General features: G+C 43.2%; 1 protein-coding gene across 3 annotated transcripts in view; it reads right to left on the reverse strand.

Annotated features, from left to right (window-relative positions):
• The window catches only part of CYP19A1 (cytochrome P450 family 19 subfamily A member 1), a 129,957-nt gene that overhangs the window by 60,880 nt on the left and 52,400 nt on the right, over positions 1-16,677 (reverse strand). The window contains exon 1 of one of the 3 annotated variants that reach the window (XM_031002137.3): positions 9,129-10,155. The exons of the other annotated variants lie outside the window; for them this stretch is intronic. The gene's annotated coding sequence lies outside the window, so the exon portion shown is untranslated. Of the gene's footprint in view, positions 1-9,128; positions 10,156-16,677 lie in introns of those variants that run through there. 3 annotated transcript variants of the gene reach the window in all.

Here is a 16,677-nt window from a genome sequence, read left to right on the forward strand (position 1 = left end):
ATTGACTTTTTTAATATATATATATTCTGGATTCGAGTTGTCTGATATGTGTGTTTTGAATACTTTATCTTAGTCTGTGCTCTGCTTTCTTTGTGTCTATTGAGGATTAAGTTTTAAATTTTTGATCAAGTTTGTCAAGTGTCTTTATGGCTCCTACTTTTTTTGTGCTCTGAGAGACCTTTGTCTACTCCAAGGTCACCTCCTCTTTTCTTCTATAAGTGTAATAGTTTTAGGTTTTATATGTAGGTCTATGATCCATTTTGAGTTAAATTTTGTATATGGTATGAGGTAAGGGTTAATAGGGTTATTATTTTTTCTTTCTTATGGATATATCCAGCACCATTTTTTGAAAAGGCCCTTTTTTCCCCCTCAAATTGAATTGTCTTAGTACTTTTATTAAAAATTGGCAATATACGCATGGGTCTATTTCTGAATATTCTGTTCTGTTCCATTAATCTATATGTTTATTTTTTGCCAACACAAAACTGTTTTGATTACTATAGCTATAGTAAGTCTTGAAATATAAAAGCAAGATTAGTAAATTGGAGGATGAGCTCTCCAACTTGGTTCTTTTTTTTTTTAATTACTTTATGGGGTTGCCATGGAGGTGCACTGCTCAAATCTCCTTAAAACAACGACAACTACCACTACTACTACTATTTGGAGCATAGTTGACAGTTCCACCCTATGGATTCACCACCATGTTCACAGAAAGGCCATATTTCTCTGGGTAGCTCCTAAACAATGACAAGCATCGGGTACTAGTGGTAGCCCATTCCAGCCAAGGCAGGACTCTTCCAACAGGCAATCTTTGCTTGGGGGTTCCCTACTGCTGACTGAAACTGTCTCAGAGCTATACTGTGGTCTGAAGCCCTTTCCACACAACTCGCCCTTCCCTCTCTTCTTTCACAGATTCCAGACTACACTGGGGACTGAAAGCTTTTTGGCCTACTCCTGCTCCCTCCCTTTTTATCTTTCCCAGTCATTTGCCCCTGTAAACCTCTTGTATGTTTAATGCAGTCTTGCCACCTGCTTCTTAAAGGTTCCTAACAAACACACACATTGGTTATTCTAGGTCTTTTGCATTTCCGTACACATTTTAGAAATCAGCTTCTGAAATTCTACCCCAAAAAGTCTGCTGAAATTTTAAATGGCAGTTTACTGGCTCTATAGATCAATACAGCCAATTATCCACGAACGTGATATATCTCACCATATATTTAGGTCCTTTACAATTTCTCTCAGTAATGTTTTGTAATTTCTGGTGTAGAGGTCTTAGACATCTTTCGTTAGATTTATTCCTAAGTACTCTTTGGTTTTTTTTTTGGTACTACTGTATTGAAATTGTTTTAAATTTTTTATGTTCCAATTGACTGCTGAGAGTATATAAGAATACAATTGGATTTTGTATGCTAACCTTGTATCCTGAACTGAAACCTTGCTGAATTCATTACTAGTCGCAGTAGTTTGGTCTCTGCTTCCTCCCCTACCGCCTTAAGCAAAAGCTTTTGGGGGATCCCAGTGCTCTGGTAAGACTGGGATGTGGGTAGCTGGAGCTCCTCCAATCAGTATCCCTATCCCTACCTGGAACCCCTTCACCCTAAAAACAGCTTCTAGAAGTTGCTGAAGAAATCTCATACTCCAAGTAACACAGTATAACCAGCCACTGTTCTAGGGAAATTGGTATTTACTGAACACCTCCCCCATATTTTATAGGCATCTTATCTCCTTTGAGTCTTTAAAATTAAAAAAGGAAACCACTGTGTGAGATAAGTAGAAGTAGCTCCATTTTAAAGATGAAGAAGTAGAGATTAAATCTCTTTGACAGGGTCTCAACAGTTGGTTTCTTTCTGAGGAAAGACCAAAATCTATCCGTCTGACTCTAGAGTTCATGCTCTTTCCTCCCATCGCAAGCTGACTATCCCCAGGCTACACAGGCAGACAGATTCCAAAATGGGTCTCTGCTGAGGCCCAAGTCTTTAGACCGACTGTCTTGTGTTCATTCAGCATGTGGCCCTGTGGGTCTGGAGGCCTGACTAGGCTCTGGGATTCCACCCCCACAACAACTGCCACCCAGTCTGGTTTCCTAGGTTCCTGTTCCTCCCAAATTGCTTTCTGAGGGTATCAGTGGCCTCCCTCTCACCCTGTCTGATGAACTATGTGCAAGTCTAAGCATTTTTTTTTTTACTTCTCTGCTGCCTTTGCAGAGAACGTCTCCTTGGAACCACGTAGCTCAGTTTGTTTCCGGCTCTCTTCTCACATCTCTGTTCACTTCTTATTCATACTCTGTCCTGATTCTTTTTTATCGCCCTCTTCTTAATCACCCAGGTCATACAGTCTGTGGTCTCCAGATCTTCTGTTCTGTCCCTCTCTCATTCTTAGAGATGCTCTTTCAAGCACCTGTAGGAGCAAGACCCCTCTAACCAGGCCTGCGAGTCACCTAAAGTTCTGACTACCCAGTTAACCCTAATGTACCCATAAAAAATTATAACACCTTGAAATTTCTAATAGTTTAGCATCCAAATGATGTTTTCCAGATCGTTCCCCTGTCTTCCTGTACTCTCAGAAGAGTACATCTTTTCTGAGACCCAACGTGTCTTGATTTATAGTTTGGGTGACATATTTAACATCTCCAAGGAATATTCTCACTTGGGTGGACAATTTACAAGATCTAAACCTTGTTGACAAACTAGCTCCACCACAGTTCTACCCAACCAGGTAGCTAAGCCTTAGACTTCTCTTTAGTTCTAGGGATCCCACCATCCTTTTGGTTTTCTTTCCTTCTTCTCTTCTCCCATATCTACTCACTGAGTCAAGCCCATTGTTTTCTCTGAATTAGTCTGAGGTCAGGCTGTATCCTCTGTGGCTACTGCCACTCTTTGATTGATTAGTCCAAGGATTTCCAAAGACTGATCTTCTAGTTCATATTATCCCCCCATCAGGGTCAATGTTACTTTGACAAAAATCTTTTCCTCTGGCACTTTTTACATAATAGGTGTTCACAATCTGGTGATATTAAAAAGCCAGCAGTGTTTGCATCAGCAGATTTTGTACCAGTTCTTCGTTATCTGTTCACTACATCCAAACTCCTTTGCTTGGTTTTTAGGATTTTCTACTATTGTCCTATATCACCAAGTTCATTGTTTATATTGTGCCTCAATGTGGAACTCCTTCATCCAAGAGAGAAACACCAGGCTGGCTGACACTTTTGCACAACCCAGCACTCTCTCATCCATGCTTGTGCCCATTGTATTCTACACACCGTGAGTGCCAACTTTCTGTCCATCTTCGATTTTTCCCTTCAGTTTTAACCTCAGCCATATCTTTTCCTATCCTCGTATTTCTTCTCCAACCCTTCCCAACCTTCAAGATATGTGTTCCTGAGTAAATCTCTTATGTGCTATTAGACTAGCCCCAAAGAGCAGAAGTTCCCAAATGTAACTGGAAATGAGCTTCATTAGGCTATGAGCTTCTTCAAGACAAGGATCATGTCTTATTTAACTTTATAGCACCAGCATCTAGACCAGTGCCAGGTACATCATTTGAGTGCAATAAAATATACATTTTGTAAACAAACACCACTCTATGGTGTTGGCCTCATTGGCAGAAGAGTTTGAGCTTCCTCATCTGGAAAGTGGTGCTCAGAATATCGACATCATAGGTAGTGAACACTAAATAAGAAAAGCTACATGAAGGTCTTAGCACAGAACCTGGCACAGAGAACTGTATATTTATGAGTTCGTACCTTCACATTATGTTTTTAGAACTGTCATCAGAATTGCAGAGTTCCTGTAATTGCTCCTCTACAGCAGGGTAGTTTTGCTAGAGCCTCCTCTAGAGTAGTACCAAACTCATGTATGAAGTTTGTAATTATTATAGGGGAAAAAACTGGTCCAGCAGGAGAAAAATCCACAAGGAAAACTGCTTACAATGCCCCTGGTTATGATTTTTGGTGTGGAGTTTGGCTGTGACAGTTGAGATAGACAGCTATGCAGATATACACTGATTCGACTTTTTCAGGGATTCCATAAATGCATACTCAGTTAGGACAACAGGCTTCATAATGGGAGGGACCATTTTTCCATTCCTTTCCTCACTTTTTTTTTTGAGATGGAGTTTCACTCTTTTGCCCAGGCTAGAGTGCAGTGGCGTGATCTCGGCTCACTGCAACCTCCGCCCTTCCGGTTTCAAGCAGCTCTCCTGCCTCAGCCTCCTGAGTAGCTGGGACTACAGGTGCACGTTACCACACCCAGCTAATTTTTGTAGAGACAGGGTTTCACCATGTTGGCCAGGCTGGTCTCGAACTCTGGACCTCCTGATCCACCCACCTCGGCCTCCCAAAATGCTGGGATTACAAGCATGAGCCACCACACCCGACCCCCTTCCTCACTTTTTATACAGGAGAGAAACTATATGATCAACAGGCAGAATAGTGTTTGGACACTCTGATGTGTTCATTTTAACACTGAACCTTACATATTTACATACAGCAGGCAAAATAAAAATTTTTAATCCAGGGAAGCAGTTAGTTAAATCACTCTCATAGATTTAATAACTTTCATAGTTTTGGAGTGGCAGTTATCCCTAATCTAACTATGCCTTTAGTTTTTCTATCTGTAAAATAAGGGTAATAGTCTACTCTCACCCTCTTCTTAGGAATAGCAACTATTATGGTACAGAGGAAAGAGCACTGGAATGGGAGTCAAGAGAACTGAGATCTATCCCACCTTTGCCTAGCTGCACAGCCCTTGGGAAAATCACTTCAACTCAGGCCCCTCACCTTCGAGAAGTCCAAACTAAGCAACCTCTAAGTCAGGTCCCAGAGTAAGAATGCTATGCTTTTTAAAAAATGACAGCCGGCTGCAATGGCTCATGCCTGTAATCCCAGCACTTTGGGAGGCCAAGGTGGGTGGATCACCTGAGATCAGGAATTTGAGAATAGCCTGGCCAACATAGCGAAACCCCATCTCTATTAAAAATACAAAAAATTAGCCGGGCATGGTGGCAGGCGCCTGTAATCCCTGCTACTTGGGAGGCTGAGGCAGGAGAATTGCTTGAACCCGAGAGACGGAGGTTGCAGTAAGCCAAGATCATGCCATTGCACTCCAGCCTGGGCCACAGAGTGAAACTTTGTCACACACACACACACACAAAAGACATAAGTGGCCCTCTTCTTCTACCCAGAATTGCCAGATAAAAGGAGACTTCCTTTGCACCAGGTAGAGAGTGGGACTGGGCACGTGCTGTCCACGGCAGGTGTGTGGTGTCAATGTGCCAGCCATATACATCAATAGTACCACACACCAGGCAGGAACTCAAGCAGGGTGAACATGTCTGTTTGGAGACAAGGACCCTAGGGAAGTAGAGGCATGAAGATTACTTGCACAAGGATTATTACCGATTTTTGTACAAAAATTGAACCTATTACTGGGCATTCTTTTCAGACTTCCTGAGCTGCCCATCAGCCCTCTGACTCATGACTAGAGGAATTACCCATAGACATCCCTGAGTGGGGAGGGAATGGAAAAAGAAATGGGAGGTTGCCTCTTATGCCTCTTGGGAGTGTTACTCCCTCCTCTGGGGATGAACTGAAGTGTAACAGGTGAAGAGCTCTCTTCGTATTCACTTGATGGTCATGCCAAATGCAAGGCAGACCACCTCAGAATCTGTATCTGCCTACAAATACCATCATATTTCCCAGTTGTATGAAAGAGCCACAGTGTTTCTAGCCAAAAGACTTGAGTTTAAATCCCACCTACATGAACTGTCTGGCTTTAGGCACGATGCTCCAGGTGTCTGAGTGATGGAAGGATCACAAGAAATAGAGATGCACAGAGTGTTTATTCTAGGACTGGCTACAGCCTCCCTGGCCCTCGCTCCTGTATACATCATCTCCTGCCCAAATACTATTTAGAAGAAGATTTTTTTTTAATAAACTCTCTAAGATTGATCCCTTTGTCAGGGGTATTTGAAGAAGAAAGAAGGGGCAACACCATAAGCCAGAGGGGACAGCATACCGAAATCCTGCAACGCTGGGGAGAAAGCTCTGCTTTCTCTATTGTCATCTCACCCCCACTCTCAGGCCTGCCCCAGCCACACCTGGGCTCTCCCTCCTTCACCTTAACTTGGTGACATGTCACTTGGCCCATTCTGGATTTGGCTTCTGCTCCGCTTGTGGTTTGGCTTCCACTCTGCTTGTGCAGTCCCTAACTGTTGTGGCCCGTGTCAGGGTGGGAGGGGACATCCAGGAAGCCCTGTTCTCAGAACTGTTCACACAGAAAGGGAACCTCAAAGAGTCCTACCCCACTTCACTTGGGATGTGCATCATGGCAAGAAATGGTGCCATGGCCTGTGGCCACCACGGCCACAGCCTAACTGAGCACCCACCTCTGGCTCACAGCCAATGGCAGCCTTGAAAACACAGGACCTGAGTCACTCCAACCAACAGAACCAGTGGTTAAGGAGTCTCTTCTGTGAAAAGATGCCTAAATCTTCACCTCCAGCCCTACTCAGAGCTTTTGCTTTACTAAGACCAGAGGGACTATTTAGTGTCAGTTTTAAATTGCTACTTGTGCCATTCTGACACAAGGAAAATGCACAGGCTTGGGAGTCAGACTGTCCTGGGTTGAAATCCCAACTTTGCCATTTACTGTTTAGGTAACATCTGGCAAACTGCTGGATCTGGCTTAGGCATGTGTGAAATGGGGACACGGAGACTTCTGGACAGTTGCTGTAAAGGTTAAGCAAAACTGCACGTTGTAAATTGCCCAGTCCTCATCAAGCACCTAACTCAAGAGTGGCTGCTCACATTTTTTTTTCTTGTTTCCTTCTCACCAGAGAAAGACTAAATTATCCCAAGTATGGTTTATTTATAAGAGTTCAAAAATTCTGCTGAAAGGCCAACCATGTAGTTATTGAACAAGTTCCTGCCTGATTGTTTCCGTTCAGGTAGTAAAGTGTCCAAAGTAAATGGATTCATTCGTAACATAGATCGCCCCTACAGCAGGACTGCTTGACAGTGTGCCTGCTAGCTGCTGTGTGCCCCCGGCCCACCCCACACCAGATTCCAGCCTGAGGTTTGAAAGAAAAGGGCCGTCAAGTTTGTCTAGGACTTTTAGACACCAAATGAAGATTATGATGGAAACTGTCCTTCACAAAATTAAAACTATCCTTTTTCCTAGGAAGCTCTCACTGATAGAGAGGCTTGTTTTGATTTCCAGATTTATATTGAGACCATTTATATGCACGCATGTGTGTGAATGTAAGTGCGTGTCTCAGAAATAACTAATCCTAACACAGCAGAATGATTTGGCTTAGTCTATAGCAGCCAGTCTAATCAGAGTATTTCATAGTCTATCTCACATCTTGCAGGAGTTTGTCCATCTTCGTCAGACGGCTCATTATGCCGGCCAAAATGACAAGCTCTACAGGCCCACTGACCCCCTTGTTTCCTCATGTATAGATAAAACTCAGAACACATGAACTCGAAAGACACAGTGACTCGATTTGCAAAGTCCCAAAGAACCACTGCAAAAACTTAGCTGCCACTTGCAATATAAATGTTACCATACCTTTGCTTTCATGTTAACTACCCTTCATATTTTAGGAAACTACAGTACAGTTAAAACTGAAAACATATCCAGACATAGCAAACACAAGTTACATCTTGTAATTATTTATGCAAGTTCCTTAGCTTTAAAGCCACAAACCATTTCTACAATAATTACCACACTGCAAGTACATACAATTTTAGTTCTGAAGGACAAACCTATATGCTTCTCTGTGATTTCATAGTGCATTGCTTTAAAAAATTTCTGCAATTCAATCTAAAACACCCAACTTTCTAACTTCAAGCAAAGCCACCACAAAAATGAATTCTTCCTGCCTGAAGTCGGTAGCAGTAACAGAAATACAAGTCATAAGCAGCTTTTAAAATCAAATGTAATCATAATGTGCTATTGAGGTGCCTTTGCTTAGAGGAGCAACTGTAAGTCCCAAAATTTGTGGGATTGTGTTGGTTTTGAATGCCCTGACCCATTACCAAGCTTTGTATTCAGACAAAGCATTCCATTTTCTGGTTCCAAGAGAATGTCAGCATACAGTTCAATTTAAAGAGGTATTTGCACCTCTGAAAGGCACAAAAAAAGAGAGAGAGAGAGAGAGAAAGAGAAAGAAAGAAAAAAGAAATAAAGAAAAAGAGAGAAAGTGGTACAAGCAGTTCTTATAAAAAATAAAACGATGTGTCACTATTTCAACTTGTCTTTATTGAAACTGCAATTTTCTAGTCTGTTTTCTTAGATCTGCAGTATCTCTGTGTAACACTGTTTCCAAGCTCAATTAGGAGGATTTTTATTTCATCCCCATAAAATATCTCCTTTTTTATGCCCTTTGAGTGCCCCAAGTGGGTTTATAATTATACAATCTTTATTGAAGGAGTACAGATGAAGTAACAATTCTCATTTCTAATTCCAATTTTCTGGAAAGACATTTAAGTCTTCAATCCCTGGGTACCTGAAAAAAGCAAACAAGGTACAGATGCCTGTAATTTTTCCTATTTTTAGTTTTGGAGCGAATCTTTTCTTACGGCAATGAAAGCAAATGAAAAAACCAGTCCTTGAACACTTGCAACAAAAGACTATCACTTTCTACTGGAATTGACATTGGATTAAAAAGCTAAAGTTTGAAAGTAAAATTATTTTGCTACTCTTTAAATATTTAAGCAGTTTGAAAATAAATTAGAAAATAAATACGTGTATTTCCCTAATAGAGCACACCACTTGGGTGACATTCTGTATACTCCTATTTTTGCCATGATGTGGATTTTTTTCCCATCAAATGAAAACCTACAGAAATAAATTCTGAAACAGATAGATTGTTCCCCTCCTTCCATTCTCATGCCAGTGAAATATTTCAAGTGAACTGTTTTCTGATCACAAATATCACTTTTTTTAAAAAAATCAAAAAGCAGTTATTTAAAAGAATACATACTATTATTAAAAGTTAGTCAAGACCAACTAATAAGACCTCAAAAATGAACATATTTCAAAGGATTTTGTTCTCTTCAATAGTTGCATGAGTTTTTGTTTTTGTTTTTTTTTTCCAGGAAAATGTGCAAATATCAAGGTTACCTGGGTCTGCTGGTCACTTCTAGTTTTTGGACTCTTGAAGATGGTGAGTTTTGCTAATGATGCGCGGCTGTTTAAGAACCGGGTGGCTTTTCTGGCAATCACTCTTCGTGTGCCATCTTTTATAAAGGTGCTTCTTGTTGCTAAGAGATCAGTTGCTTAGAGACCAAACCATTAAAAAAATATATATGTCAGGGGCCAACATAAATTATAGCCAAATTTTGTCGTTTCAGCTCGCCCCCTGAATGTTTGGCTTTTGTAATAGATTGTAGTGTACCAAGAGAAGCTAATTACTAATCACAAATAGAAAACTGACCATGAGGAGGAGAAAAGATCTGTGCGTACGCTCCCGTGAACAGAGAGTAATATCATGCCTCCCTTCCATGGAGTTACATAGTTGCTGGGCTCTCTGAAACTTTGGCTCCTTGTGGGGGGTCCTAGACATATGCCGTAAAAATAGATTCATGCACACACATAGATACCTGTCCCAGGAAAACTTGAATGCAGGGTGGAGTATGAAGATGTGGGAATTGTGGAGCTACTTTACAGTCTTTTTCTAAGGAAAATTAAAGAAAAATGCTCTGCTTAGGAAAATGTATGTCGGAAATCCGAAGTGATCTTAGGCTTTAGCCAGATGTTTTATGTGTGAACATGATTGTCACTGCATCAGGTTCAGTTGTGTACACCTGGGGGTCAGGGGGTGCTTGGATAAAAGTCTCTCTACTTTTTATTTTCTCTCCTGTACTGAGATATGGCATCCTCTGAGGGAGGAAATACAATCAGTTAAGTAAGGTAAGGTTTGACTTGGGGAGAGGAGCCTTTCTCTCTTTTCCTGGTGACACTGCCCCTTGAGACCCTCCTCTCAAATTTACTGTCGGCTAAATACTGTCCCACATAGGGACATTTACATTTTAGGAACACATTTTTAAATGAAAGACTCAAGTTCCTTTAAGATTTAATGGAATAGTGGCATTCCAAGCTTCTTAACAGGTAGGATGCAAGATCTTTGGAGGCAAAATAAAGCTGGATGCGAGCCTCCACTGGATAACTCCATAACACACCTCCTTCCTGCATTTCTCCTTTTTCTACCTCCTCCATTCTTCAAGGTCTCTGTGACTCTGTCCTGGGTGAGAAGAAAGCAAGCAAGTAAGAGACCAAAGACTTGGATTAAAAGCAAGATGAGAAGTAAAAAGAGTACCTAGTGATTTAAAGATTTGTTCCCTTCCTAGCCTCCAAAGTGCTTGCCATTCAAGAAGCCTTCATGCCCTCAGCTTTATTGGGAGGGCATCCTGGAATGAACCCCACTGCGCAGGAGAGTATAAGGTGAGGCCTGGGGGCTGGGATGGGAGCCCAGCGGGAGGATGAGAAGGTTCCCATTCCACTCTGTAGTGCTGGTCACTGTCAGATTGGCATCAACCCCCACATCTCCATCTACAAAGTAGGTGGAAGACCCACAACCAACTTGAATTTGAAGTAGAGATATATGCCAGAAAAAAAGAAAAGAATGAAGACCTGGGCAAGAGGGATGTGGCTAAGGCTCAGAAGAAATTTCCTCGGCAAGAGGAAAAAAACACTGACTTCCCCCAAACCAAGCTATGAGTGAAAACTGACACATGCACCGATGACATATACATTTTCCTTTAACGTCTCTTCCTTCTAATTCCCCAAATTTCTCTTTGTGGCTTATATTTTGGGATAGAAATGGAAGCAGAAAGGGCTAAGAGGGAATTAAAGGTGGAAAAGGCAAGAGAAATAATAATGTCTGGGTATACAGTTGCTGCCTAGCACCTGCTAGGTGAAGGAATGAGAGAGACAAGAGGAGGCTGAAAGAGAAAGAGGCTGTGAACTCGACTTTATGTTCCTTGAGGGCAGAAACTGTTATAGTCTCCTCTTTTCCCAATTCCAAGTGTTTGCATGGGGCTTTTGCATTTAGAATGCGATTAAATGTTTTTGTTAACTTCAAAGTCAAAGGAGAAACAGAGAGAGAAGGGATGGATCTAAGGGGGTTGAACTGTTACTCCGTCCTAGACCCCATGTGACTGGCTCCCTCCATAAGAGCCCGCTCTGCTCACATTTGTGCTTTGGACTGAGATCTAAAACTAAAAGCCTGCCCTTCTTCTTCTTTTTTTTTTTTTTTGAGACGGAGTCTCGCTCTATTGCCCAGGCTGGTGTGCAGTGGCACGATCTCGGCTCACTGCAACCTCTGCCTCCGCCTCCAGAGTAGCTGGGACTACAGGCACCCGCCACCACGCCCGGCTACTTTTTTTTGTATTTTTTAGTAGAGACGGGGTTTCACAGTCTTAGCCAGGATGGTCTCGATCTCCTGACCCCCTTGGCCTCCCAAAGTGCTGGGATTACAGGTGTGAGCCACCACGCCCAGCGAAAGCCTGCCCTTCTTCTTATCTATCCATCCTGGTCTCCCCATTTTAGGGGGGGCTCTGGTTTGGCTCTTTCTGCCTTGTGGCCATTTGCCTTGGACTCTTAGCTTTGACCTCTAGGACATGAAGTCCTACACCTCATTTTGGCCACTTCCTACCTATCAGGAGGTGACTTGGGCACCATTCTGGACACTAGTCCTTGGCAGGCTCCAGGTTCTTATCTACATGGGTAGAGGTGGGGAGATGCTGTGGTCTGTAATGAGCCACTGCCCTCACTCAGTGTGGTGTGGTGAAGAAAATAGGCTTGGACCCACGAGGGCTTGGCTTACAAATGTTCCAACTTGAACCTTGGAAAAAAAATTTTGGTACAGCTGTAACTGTGTCAAGGAATGTAGTCCAGTGTCATTTTGGGTCTTGCAGTGTGGCAGGTCACTTGTCCACAGGTACCTGGACCACAGCACTCTCACATCCTGACCAGCCACTGCTGGGAAGCTGCCCAGCCACATGAGCTCCATATTCCAGTCTCAGGAATGGGAAGCCAGAACAGTGGGCGCCTGCCTCCAGACCCAGAAGACAGCACAGTGAGAGATGCCAAGCTCCGGGGCATCCTCTGTGGAATTGACTGCCACTGCAGGCCCAGGCGCCCGTTACTGGGGAAACCAGTGTTCCCTGATGCCACCCCCACTGAGCATCCAGAGACCCTGGTGCTATCTATTGCCTACTGCCCAGCTGCTGCTAACTCTGCCAGGACTTGCTCTTTCCCAGTGGAAAATTCAGCAGACAACATTTCTAGAAATGCTCACACAGCCCCCTTGCTACACAGCCCCTTCTACTTTAGAAAGGACCCACTCCTACCCCAGGAAGACTCCAGTGTAGTGACCACAACTCTATTCTGTTTCTCCAGGAAACTGTTCTTAGAAGAGGCCTGAAGAGAAACATGACTGACTAGGTAAGAATAGAGGCTATACCAGATGTTTGGGGCACTCTCTGGAGGTTCCTGGGGCAGCAAGTAGAAGCTCAGCCAGTACTGCACAAGGGGGCTTTTTCCAAGCCCTTTCAGGGGCCATGTCCTGGACAGAAACCTACCCTGAGGAGCCAGAGCACTGCGGGCAGGAGAGGAGGACCTGCCTGGAGAAGTCACATCCAGACATACAGCCCGGCAGCTCCTATGGAAAAGCAGGACTTGAGCAACAGGGGGCAGCAAAGCACAACCGCCTTCTTCAGCTGAGCCCTAGGGCAGCCTTGGGAGGCAGGCAGTGAGGGGCAGGACAGTTGGCCCCCCTCCCAGGGGACAGCTGCTTGGCTGGCCAGAGGTACTGGCCAAGTTTGAATTTGAAGTAGAGATACATGCCAGAAAAAAAAAGAAAAGAATGATGCCCTGTGCAAGTGGGATGTGGCTAAGGCTCAGAAGAAATTTCCTCAGCAAGAGGAAAGGGTGCACTGACTTCCCCCAACCCAAGTTATGACTGAAAACTGACACATATACCAATGACATATACATTTTCCCTTAAGTCTCTTCCTTCTAATTCCCCAAATTTCTCTTTGTGGCTCATATTTTGGGATAGAAATGGAAGCAGAAAGGGAAGGGCTAAGAAGGAATTAGAGGTGGAAAAGGCAAGAAAAATAATAATGAGAATAAACCAAATAAAGAGAAATAAACCAAGCTTGCCCCTGTGTTGGTTCCCTCTCTGAATTCTGAAAAATCTTTGTCACAGTCCACAGGGACCTCTGGAATGAGAAGAACTGAGACAGAGAGGCTGGAGTAAAGGAGCAGCAGACCTCAAGACACATGATGATAGTTACCCTTGCTGATTTCACCCCTTTCTCCGGTCTCACTTCATCCTTGTAGATGGAGCCCCTAAGATACAACACTTCATCTTCTTGTTGGGAAAAAGCTGAGTGTTGGGAAAAAAGCTGAGGCAGGGCTTGCATGTCTGACATAATGTCCAGGGCTCAGTGCATAAAACCCCTCGTGGCCTCTGGAATGAGTCTAGACTTGCTGGCTCCTTGCTTCTAGCTTAAACTGGAAGAACATGCTCCCTATTATCTCAAGTAGCAGAATATGTTCCGTATGCTTCAAAGGAAATGCTAAACTATCACAGCCATAGATCATGTGCTTGCCCTTTTGACCCACACATTCTCACCACCTGTTTCTTTGTTTGACCACCAATAAATAGTCTGGGCTTCCAGCACTCAGGGCCTTCACAGCCTCCATACTTGCGTTGGCCACCTGGACCCACTTTCTCTCTCAAACTGTCTTTTCTCTTTCCTTTGACTCTGCCAGACTTCATTGCCCCCAAGGCCTGGTGTTGGATCTGATCACCCCAACATTCCTGGCTGCCCAACGTGGGGCAACAAAGGCCCTGGTGAAGGAACACTAGAGCATGTGAAAGCAGGGGATGCATCGTCAAAGGACACCCAAGGATGACTAAAGGAAGCTTGGTGGGAAAGCTGAGGGCTCGGAAGAACCAGGGTAACAACAGGACAAAGTGAAAGCAAATATTCTGCTTATTTAAGTTTCTTAAGGCATTTATTATGAAGAGTGGGGGTGAAAGTTAGTACTCAGAATTTGTTATCACTCTTTAGTACAGTAAAGGAGTTTTGCCCATGGTTCCTGGAAGAAGGGACTATGGAGTTGGATGAATGGGAGAGAATTGGCAGAGATTTTAAAAAGGCGTATAAAGATGGAGCAAAAATTCCAGTTTTTTTTGGTCAATGTGGGTGATAATAAAGGCAGCTTTTGAGCCATTTCAAACAGATGATGAGGTAGATTCAGATGAGGAAGAGGAGGACGAGTGTAAAGAACTAATTTCAGATTCTGAATGTGAGGAACAGAAACCGGAGGAAATTAAAGAAAAGAAAGGGAAACTGAAAGAAGTATGTTTTACTAGCCCATTGGCTCCACCTGCTGAATTAAGTGAATGGCCACCTCTTCTCTCTCCCATTAATGGGCGAGAAAATGAATTAGCTGAAAAACACCGCTCCTGTAGTTGCAACATTAAAACCTGGAGCAATTGGTGGTGCTATACAAAATTCTATTCAAAAAGCTAGAGCCGAGGGAGACCTTGAAGTATGGCAATTTCCCATTACTATAATCCAGCAAGGAGGAAAGGAATTCAAGCAAGCCATTACTCTGAATATGTTAAGGCTTGCGATGGCATTGGAGGTAACTTACATAAGGCTACTCTTTCAGCTCAGGCTATGGCTGGATTAAGAGTAGGAAAGAATATGCCCGATTTCTCAGGCTCTTGATCCAATTGTGGGCAATTTGGAGACAAAAAAGGAATGTAGAAAAGGAAAAATCAAAAGGCGAGAACTACTACCGTCAATCAACAGAAAAGCCCTGGTGTATGCCCCCATTGTAAAAAAGGCAATCACTGGGCAAATCAGTGTCGTTCTAAAGATGGACAACCTCTTTCAGGAAATGGGAAGAGTGGCCCACCTCAGGCCCCTCAACAAACCGAGGCATACCCGGCACAGCTAGTGCCCTTACAAGCATACAACAATTGTCCCCTGCCACAGCAGGCAGTGTTGCCATAGACCTTTGCAGCACAATTACCATCTCCCTATTTCCTGGGGAGCTGCCAAAAAAGGTCCCTATGGGAGTTAGAGGACGCTTACCCTCAGGAACAGTTGGTCTATTACTTGGAAGTTCTAGTCTAAATTTGAAAGGTGTTGCTGTGCATACAGGAATAATTGACTCTGATTATACCAGAGAAATTCAATTAGTTATTAGTTCCTCAAATCTGTGGTCTGCCTCCCCAGGAGAAAGAATTGCTCAGTTGCTGCTGCTACCCTAAACAAAACTAGGAAGCAGCACAGTGAAAGAACAGGCGGCTTTGGTAGTACTAATCCTGCAGGAAAGGCTGTATATTGGGTTAATCAAGTGTCTGACGAAAGACCTATTTGCATAGTGACTATTTAGGGAAAGGATTTTGAAGGACTAGTGGATACTGGAGCTGATGTCTCTATTATTGCTCTAAATCAATGACCCCGACACTGGCCCAAACAAAAGTCTTCCATGGGTATCATTGGCGTAGGAACCGCCTCAGAGGTTTTTCACAGTTCCTTGATTTTACTATGTCAAGGGCTGGATGGCCAGGAAGGGACAATTCAGTCTATTATTAAACCTATTCCTGTCAATTTATGGGGAAGAGACTTATTGCAACAATGGGATGCTGAAATATCTATTCCTATGGATCAATATAGTAATAATAGTAGACAAATGATGAGAAATATGGGATATCGACTTGGAGAAGGACCAGGAATATAAGACACTGCATATGTAATTGCATTTAGCTTTATTAACATTAAAATTTTTAAATTTACAAAAAGATCAACCCATAACTGCAGTGGAACAACACCTGACAGGACAAAAGGAAAACAAAAAGGCTGGACAAGATATATGGTGGAGGAATGCACATACAAAGAGCTGGGAAAAAGGAAAGATAATTATATGGGGAAGAAGATTTGCTTGTGTCTCTCCAGGTGACAATCAGGTGCCTGTGTGGGTGCCCACCAAACATCTGAAGATCTATCATGAGCCACAGCATCTAGTGGACCCACCTGTACAGTGCAAATTGAAGGTTTGAGAAGCCTCCATTTGCTTTCTCTGTGCCTTCTATTAGAAGGGGCCTGTTTCTCATTATCAGTGGAAAGTTTTACCTCATGGAGATGAACGAACCGTGTGGGTGCAATCCCCATAACATGGGGACAGATCAAGAAAACCGCACAGGAAGCTGAGAAACTGCTGGAGCACCAGGGTTTTACCTACAGATGCTTAACGGACCAATGCTTTCTGACTGAGTGCCTCTCTACCCTGAATACAAGAGACCCTAATAGTTAGGCAGGAGTATCATTGCCCGCATTCAGCATGGACCTTCATCCTGAAACCCCTAGGATTAAGGGTCCTCTTGTAAAAGGGAAAGGGGAGATACGTGGGAAGCATTCAAACCAGAGCGACTCCATTTTGAATAAGGGCTAAGAAAAATGAAGTTGGATCACCAACTGGCAATTAAGGGCTGCACAGCCTGCAATTGCCTTGCTCAATTAATTTAAAAACAAAAAGAGGCCACCTTTTATGCTAGTAATAATGATAGCTGTGGTGGTTTTACAAAAAAGAGAAGGGGGAAATGTTGGGAAAAAGCTGAGTGTTGGGAAAAAAGCTGAGGCAG

This window comes from Gorilla gorilla, chromosome 16 (assembly GCF_029281585.2).
Source record: "Gorilla gorilla gorilla isolate KB3781 chromosome 16, NHGRI_mGorGor1-v2.1_pri, whole genome shotgun sequence".
NCBI lineage: Eukaryota > Metazoa > Chordata > Mammalia > Primates > Hominidae > Gorilla > Gorilla gorilla.